The sequence below is a fragment of the Triticum aestivum genome, chromosome 4D (assembly GCF_018294505.1).
Source record: "Triticum aestivum cultivar Chinese Spring chromosome 4D, IWGSC CS RefSeq v2.1, whole genome shotgun sequence".
NCBI lineage: Eukaryota > Viridiplantae > Streptophyta > Magnoliopsida > Poales > Poaceae > Triticum > Triticum aestivum.
The window spans coordinates 346,548,227-346,556,218 of record NC_057805.1 but is presented as its reverse complement, the minus strand read 5'-3'; positions in this window follow the sequence as shown (position 1 = coordinate 346,556,218).

The following is a 7,992-nucleotide window of genomic DNA, read 5'->3' as shown; positions in this document are numbered from 1 at the left end:
AAAGTTTCTCTCGAAAGAATTGGTGGGAGGATGGTAGAGACTTGATGAGGTTATTGAACCGTCACTGTAGCAGGGCACAGGAAGTTGTTCCTGTAGCGCCTACACCAGTTGAAGTGGAAGCTGATGATAGTGATCATGAAACTTCGGATCAAGTCACTACCAAACCTCGTAGGTCGACAAGGATGTGTACTATTTCAGAGTGGTACGTAATCCTGTCTTGGAGGTCATGTTGCTAGACGACAATGAACCTACGAGCTATGGAGAAGCGATGGTGGGCCCGGATTCTGACAAATGGCTCGAGGCCATAAAATCCGATAGGATCCATATGTAAAAACAAAGTATAGACTTTGGAAGAACTACTTGATGGTCGTAAGGCTATTGGGTACAGATGGACTTTAAAAGGAAGACGGACAATGATGGTAAGTATCACCATTAAGAAAGCTTGACTTGTCGTTAAGATGTTTTCCGACAAGTTCAAGGAGTTGACTACGGTGAGACTTTCTCACTCGTAGCGATGCGAAGAGTCTGTTGGAATTGTATTAGCAGTTACTGCATTATTTATGAAATCTTGCAGATAGGATGTCAAAACATTGTTTCCTCGACAATTTTCTTGAGGAAAAGTTGTATGTGATACAACCAGAAGGTTTTTGTCAGTCCTAAAAGATGCTAACAAGTATGCAAAGCTCCAGCAATCCTTCTAAGGACTGGAGTAAGCATCTCGGAGTTGGAATATACGCTACGATGAGATGATCAAAGATTTTGGGTTTATACAAAGTTTATGAGAAACTTGTATTTCCAAAGAAGTGAGTGGGAGCACTATATAATTTCTGATGAGTATATGTTGTTGACATATTGTTGATCAAAAATGATGTAGAATTTCTGGAAAGCATATAGGGTTATTTGAAAAGTGTTTTTCAATGGAAAACCTGGATTAAGCTACTTGAACATTGAGCATCAAGATCTATAAGGATAGATCAAAAACGCTTAATAGTACTTTCAAATGAATACATACCGTGACAAGATTTTGAAGGAGTTCAAATAGATCAGCAAAGAAGGAGTTCTTGGTTGTGTTATAAGGTGTGAGCATTGAGTAAGACTCAAGATCTGACAACGGCAGAAGAGAGAGAAAGGACGAAGGTTGTCCCCTATGCTTTAGACGTAGGCTCTACAGTATGCTATGCTGTGTACCGCACCCGAAGTGTGCCTTGCCATGAGTCAATCAAGGGGTACAAGAGTGATCCAGAATGGATCACATGACAGCGGTCAAACTTATCCTTAGTAACTAGTGGACTAAGGAATTTTCTCGATTATGGAGGTGGTAAAAGAGTTCGTCGTAAAGGGTTACGTCGATGCAAACTTTGACACTAATCCGGATGACTCTGAGTAGTAAACTGGATTCGTATAGTAGAGCAGTTATTTGGAATAGCTCCAAGTAGCGCATGGTAGCTGCATCTACAAGATGACATAGAGATTTGTAAAGCACACACGGATCTGAAAGGTTCAGACCCGTTGACTAATAACCTCTCTCACAAGCGAGATATGATCAAACCCCATGGGTGTTGGATTCATTACAATCACATAGTGATGTGAACTAGATTATTGACTCTAGTACAAGTGGGAGACTGTTGGAAATATGCCCTAGAGGCAATAATAAAATGGTTATTATTATATTTCCTTATTCATGATAATTGTGTATTGTTCATGCTATAATTGTGTTATCCAGAAATCGTAATACATGTGTGAATACATAGACCACAACATGTCCCTAGTGAGCCTCTAGTTGACTAGCTCGTTGATCAATAGATGGTTACGGTTTCCTGACCATGGACATTGGATGTCGTTGATAACGGGATCACATCATTAGGAGAATAATGTGATGGAAAAGACCCAATCCTGAGCATAGCACAAGATCGTGTAGTTCGTCTGCTAAAGCTTTTCTAATGTCAAGTATCATTTCCTTAGACCATGAGATTGTGCAACTCCCGGATACCGTAGGAATGCTTTGGGTGTGCCAAACGTCATAACGTAACTGGGTGGCTATAAAGGTGCACTACAGATATCTCCGAAAGTGTCTGTTGAGTTGGCACGAATCGAGACTGGGATTTGTCACTCCGTATGACGGAGAGGTATCTCTGGGCCCACTCGGTAATGCATCATCATAATGAGCTCAATGTGACTAAGTAGTTAGTCGCGGAATCATGCATTACGAAACGATTAAAGTGAATTGCCGGTAACGAGATTGAACGAGGTATTGGGATACCGACGATCGAATCTCGGGCAAGTAACATACCGATTGACAAAGGGAATTGTATACAGGATTGATTGAATCCTCGATATCGTGGTTCATCCGATGAGATCATCGTGGAACATGTGGGAGCCAACATGGGTATCCAGATCCCGCTATTGGTTATTGGCCAGAGAGCTGTCTCGGTCATGTCTGCATGATTCCCGAACCCGTAGGGTCTACACACTTAAGGTTCGGTGACGCTAGAGTTGTTATGGGAATTAGTGTGCAGTTACAGAATGTTGTTCGGAGTCCTGGATGAGATCCCGGACGTCACGAGGAGTTCCGGAATGGTCCGGAGGTAAAGATTTATATATGGCAAGTCCTATTTTGGCCACCGGAAAATGTTCGGGATTTTTCGGTATTGTACCAGGAAGGTTCTAGAAGGTTTCGGAGTGGGGCCCACCTGCATGGGGGGACCCACATGAACGTGGGTAGTGGGGGCAAGGCCCCACACCCCTGGTCAAGGCGCACCAAGATCCCCCCTTAGAAGGAATAAGATCATATCCCGAAGGGATAAGATCAAGATCCCTAAAAAAAGGGGATAACAATCGGTGGGGAAGGGAAATGATGGGATTTCCTTCCCCCACCTTTGCCAATGCCCCAATGGACTTGGAGGGCAAGAAACCAGCCCCCTCCACCCCTATATATAGTGGGGAGGTGCATGGGAGCCGCAGCCCTTCCGCTGGCGCAGCCCTCTCCCTCCCCAACACCTCCTCCGTAGTAGTAGTGCTTGGCGAAGCCCTGCCGGAGAACTGCAAGCTCCACCACCACGCCGTCGTGCTGCCGGAGCTCTCCCTCAACTTCTCCTCTCCCCTTGCTGGATCAAGAAGGAGGAGACGTCCCCGGGCTGTACGTGTGTTGAACGCAGAGGCGTCGTTGTTCGGCCCTTAGATCGGAATCAACTGCGATCTGAATCGCTACGAGTACGACTCCTTCATCCGCGTTCTTGTAATGCTTCCGCGTCGCGATCTTCAAGGGTATGAAGATGCTCTCCCCTCTCTCTCGTTGCTAGTCTCTCCATAGATTGATCTTGGTGATGCGTAGAATTTTTTTTAATTTCTGCAACGATCCCCAACAGTGACAAATTTCTGTCTCGATCCATGCAACACAACAAATACTTTCGTAGATACATGTAGAGTATCTTTATGATCACCCATTTACAAAGTGACATTTGATAGCACACATAGTATTCCTCCAATATCCGAGAGTGGCATGATCTCATGGTCTAAGGAACAGACACTTGCCGTGAAAAAAGTTGTAGCAAATAAACTAAGTGATACGATCTGATACTAAGCTTACGGTTGGGTCTGTCCATTACATCATTCTCCTAATGATGTGATCCCATTATCAAATGACAACTCATATCTATGGTTAGGAAACCTTAACCATCTTTGATCAACGAGCTAGTCTACTAGAGGCTCACTAGGGACACGGTGTTGTTTATATATCCACACATGTATTTAAGTTTCCTGTCAATAGAGTTCTAGCATCAATAATAAACATTTATCATGAATAAGGAAATATGATAATAAACAATTTATTATTGCCTCTAGGTCATATTTTCAACAAAGACATGAGTCGTATGACATACCTTCATGATTATAAATGTACACACTTCTCTTCCTTAAGATTGCATTCCTTGTTGTCTGACGTAGATCAGTTCCTCTGAACTATAAACAAGAATGCAAACGAAATCCAAAGGCAAAAGAAAAGAGCAAAGCAAAACTTATTCTATTTTTTTGGGTTTTTGAAAGCTAACTTTGTAAACAAAAATCACAAACAGTGAAAAATAAAAATGAAAAACGAAAGCAAACAAAAGCGAAGTGTTGTAACAAACCAACACGAGTGTTTGAAGCTTGGTGAGCTGGAGTACAACCTCATTACAGCTTATTAAAAATAATACTGCCACATCTTGATGTAGACGTGGTAGTGACCTCCCCAAGCTTAGGCTTTTGCAAGATATCATTTTGGCGGCGGCTGGTGAGGAGTCCATCCTTGGCTCTAGTTGGAGAAGTTGGTGTTCATGTACTTGGACGTGCTTCGAAGGGACTCGGCGAGGTTGACTATAAATGTCCATGTAGGAGGTGTAGGCTTCTTCTTGTGGCTACTCATCTTGGGGCTGCTCCTCTTCTTCGTCGATGGCGAGTTATGCTTCATCAACTTGTTCCAGTTCAGGGGCCTCTTACTCAAAAGCTACATCTCCTTCCTGTGACACGTAATGCAAAATTTCATCTTGTATGGAGAAACAGTTAGGCATAGGAGTAGGTAACAAGTACCTAACTCCAGGAATTCGAATACAATGACAACCATGGCGAACCAATACCACTACAGCACCAGAAAGAACTCTAATATTAACAAGGTTGTTACCGACAATGGGGCGGAGATGGTCAACATTCTTTCTGTACACATTTAACATTTTTCAAATATAAGTTTAACATGAGTGTGGTATGCATCGATGACATCAGGAAGACGGTGGACCGTGTGCTGGGTTCATGGTTCATGGATGAGAGGTATGGTTACGTCCTCCGACGTCTTAGTCGTGCGCGGGTGCCAGATCTGGAGCTCGATGGCGTGTTCGTGGTGTTGCCTCGGTCTGATTCGTTCATTGGTAATGATTTCACTTTTGGTGAACCACCTTGGAGGTCTGCAAAGCTGCATATCAATGATGGAGCCGCGTCAGGCTCGGGTGAGGAAGTGATCCGTCATTTTTTTTCTTTGGTGGTTGCTGTGGTGGCACCAGAGGCAAGTGACACGAGTTGGTGTCAAGTTCGGAGGATCCGTCGGTCTTGATTGTATTTTTTCCTCTTGGCTGATGTTCCTTTGTACAAAGGCTAGTGTTATGTTGTCTTTTCAGTTTTATCAGGTTGATGTGTACGTGACTTGTACTATGATCCTTATGATATAAATGAGACACGTATTACCATGCAAAAAAATACAAGTTCAATATTTTTTTTAATATATGGTCAACTTTTTTTATGCACATCCATCATTTTTCAAATACAAGTTTAACATTTTTTATACACATTTAACATTTTTCAAAAACAAGTTTAACATTTTTTTAATAAATGGTCAATATTTTCCTATGCACATTTAACATTTTTAAAATACAAGTTTAACATTCTTTGAATACAATGTCAACATTATTTATATACACATTTTAACATTTTTCAAATACAAGTTTAACATTTTTCAAACACTTGTTCAACATTTTTTAAATGCATGGATTAAGATATTTTAAATACATGGTCAATATTTTTATATGCACATTTCACGGTGTATATTCTTTTGTACATTTTTTGTATGCATGATAAACATTTTCTCTATATACATTTAACATTTTTCAAATGCTTGTCCAACATATTTAAAATGTTTATTGTAGAGTGTTATTTAATACTCCCTTTGCTCCTAAATATAAGTCCTTTTAGAGATTGTAATATGGACTAGATACAAAGCAAAATGAGTAAATCTATACTCTAAACTACGTCTATATACATCCATATGTAGTCCATATTAAAATCTCTAAAAATACTTATATTTAGGAACAGAGAGAGTATATAGAATATTTTATACAACAAAAGTTAATAAATAAATAAATAAATAAGAACACAGAAAACGTAAAAAAAAATGAGGCTGTGGCTTCTCGCGCACCTGGGCCGGCCAATGCGCCCTCCCCTTCAGCGAGGATTCCCTCGCTCTCACAGTGAAGTGATGAAGAGAAGAAGAAGGAGAAATTAAATGGGCCGAACCCATGGTCGGGTGGATTGGCAAAAACAACTAAAACTAGCGCCGAAAGCGTCAAATAGGGGCCGCGGGCTGTGCACTCGCTGGGCCGATTCGTAGAGTTAGAAGAAGAATTCAGCCGCTGCAGGCCGGCAACAGGATGGATCCCCCGCGTTCTACACGCCCCCTGTGTCCAGCTTAACGAACAGATCGACCAACCGGATCCTCCATGTGGCGCGCTCGGAGCTGCCGCTGCTGCTGCTACGTCCTCCTCGCCCAACCTTAAAGCTACGCATCATAATCTATCAGTTGCTGTTGCAGAGAGGTTTGTGTTAGCTGGTGCATCACGGGCTGGCAATCTTATCCTATTTCTACCTGCTAGGTTGCCGTGAATTCGAATTCGAGTACCTACTCATGGTGCCTAATTGCAACGTTCCTCTAATTTGAACCGGATGCCCATATCCGTTCTAAACATCCGGACGGTCTGCCCCAACTGGCCTCCTTAAACAAGCGCAGATCAAATGTTTGGGTTGTCCGGTGGCCACATACCCAACTCATATGAAGCGCATATGGGAGGTCTAGACGCGTCCGGACACCATCGCCAAGTCAGACCGACCCATTATTGCCCACGCTGCCCTCCCCCCCTTTGTGTCCCCACATATACCCCAGCTAGACGACCGAACCCTAGTCAAAGCTCACTCTCTCGACCTATCCGCTCCATTGTCGTCTCCTTCCCCTCCTCTTCCCGCCCTATCACATCCCCTACGCCATGGTCGGGAACGGATTCGACATCGATTCTGATGAGATCGACTAGGGGCGCTCGCCGTGGACAACTTGGCTTGTCCTGGCCGGACAACGAAGAGCTAGCATTCCACATTGCCCTACGCCGCTTGCGGGCGGACAAAGATGGGAGTTCCTCCTCGATGGTGTCGTCGGCAGCCCGGATGGGCAGGTGTAGCTCCACGCCACGGCCGCACGACACCTTTCGTGCCTTCCCCGGTCAGGCGACCAATGGCACCCGAAACCGCCAGCAGCAGCTCCTCTCGAGCGGCACTAGGTGCTAGTGCCCGCAAGGCAGTCGGAGTCCGAGGGCCGCGCGTATCGCCTCGTAAGGCAGAGGGCGACACAGACCGCTTCTGGTTGCGGGCCCTGCAAATTCGCGCCGGAGGCACTACCGCCCGCCAGCGACGATGTCGTGGCCCTCCGCGACGCCAACCGCCGCTCGTATACCTCGCCGGAGGCAGATGCCCGCTGGTGGTGGCGCTCCGCATCGGGCTTAAGGAGTCAGAGCGGGGTTTGCGAGGCAGAGGGTGGCGGCGGTGGAGAGAGCCCCACGGCCTGCGAGGGAGACGTCGCTCGTCGCATGCCGGGGATCATCTCCTCCTCCTCCTCCTCCTCAGACAGCAGCACGACCGACGACGATGCTCCACCCGCCCTCGAGGACAACCATCGCTCCCGAGACCCCAAGGGGAAGCGCCCCGACGAGAAAGCAGTGAACTCCGGCAGCTCTCTCTGTTAGTTAAATTTTAATCTAGCGTTAGTTAAGTGATGCACTCCGGCGTCCCTTTTGGATCGGATTGTACTAAACTTTTAATTCTCTATCTATGTCGAATTGATATCTTTATATGTTCTATATATAATAATTTACATAATTTGCATGTTTTTATATGAATTTGAGGACAGACAAACAAGAATATGATCATGAACTGAGACAAATAGGGTATGCTCTCCGTGGATGCGTCCGGACGTATAGGCAAATTAGGCAACACAGTTGTAAGATGATCTGATTCCCCTCGCTGCTTGCTGCCTGGGACCACGTCCGGTCCTCTCTTCACCAAACCGGCAAACCGACGAGGTCAAACTTGGCCTGCCATGGCACGAGGGGAGCACGCGACACCATCACATAATTAAGTGCGCACTACGCGATCCTCCGCTTTTAATTTAATTTCAATCAAAGATACATACACAGTCCAGTGTACTACACC